Source organism: Octodon degus, unplaced genomic scaffold, assembly GCF_000260255.1.
Source record: "Octodon degus isolate 3935 unplaced genomic scaffold, OctDeg1.0 scaffold00027, whole genome shotgun sequence".
In the NCBI taxonomy this organism is placed as follows: domain Eukaryota; kingdom Metazoa; phylum Chordata; class Mammalia; order Rodentia; family Octodontidae; genus Octodon; species Octodon degus.
Window position 1 is genome coordinate 17,638,329 of NW_004524603.1, and position 712 is coordinate 17,639,040.

Genomic DNA, 712 nt, shown 5'->3' on the forward strand with positions numbered 1-712 from the left:
CTTCCTTCCTTCCTTCCTTCCTTCCTTCCTTCCTTCTTTTTTTCTTCTCCTTTTTCTGGTTGCTTGAACATTTTTTAGTGGTCCATCTTGGCTTCTTCAAGTTTTTGAGTATAACATTTTATATCATTTTGTGTATATATTTTAGTGATTGCTCTATGTATTACCATATGCACATATGACCTATTCCAATCTACTGCTATCTGCATTTTATTTAAAGCAAAATGTAGAAATATTTTCCCATTTGTGTCCATTTATCTTCCTAGTTTATATTTAAAAAATGTGATTGATCAGCCATTATTTCTTTCATTTATTTTCAGTCCCATTCTTATTTTATTTTTATGAGATTATGATGATAATCTGGGCATTTTTTTTAGTGTTGCATAAATTCTTAAGTCTATTTTTCTTCTTAATCGATTTTCTCTTTGTTGTTCCATTGCTGTGTCTAAATTCCATTGCTGTGTCTTCCAGCTTACTGATCCTGTCCTCTGTCATCTCTACTATTACACCTCTCTAGTGACTTCTAATTTTCAATTATATTTTCAGCTTCATAGGTTTCATTTTTTTCTTCCCTTTTTCTTTTCTTTCCTTTTATTTTGTGTGTGTGTGTGTGTGTGTGTGTGTGGCTGGCTCAGCCCATCCTGGGGGCGAGGCTGGCGCAGCACAGTGCTAGGGATCTATCTGCAGTCCCTGCCCTTGCCTAAGCCTGCCTAAG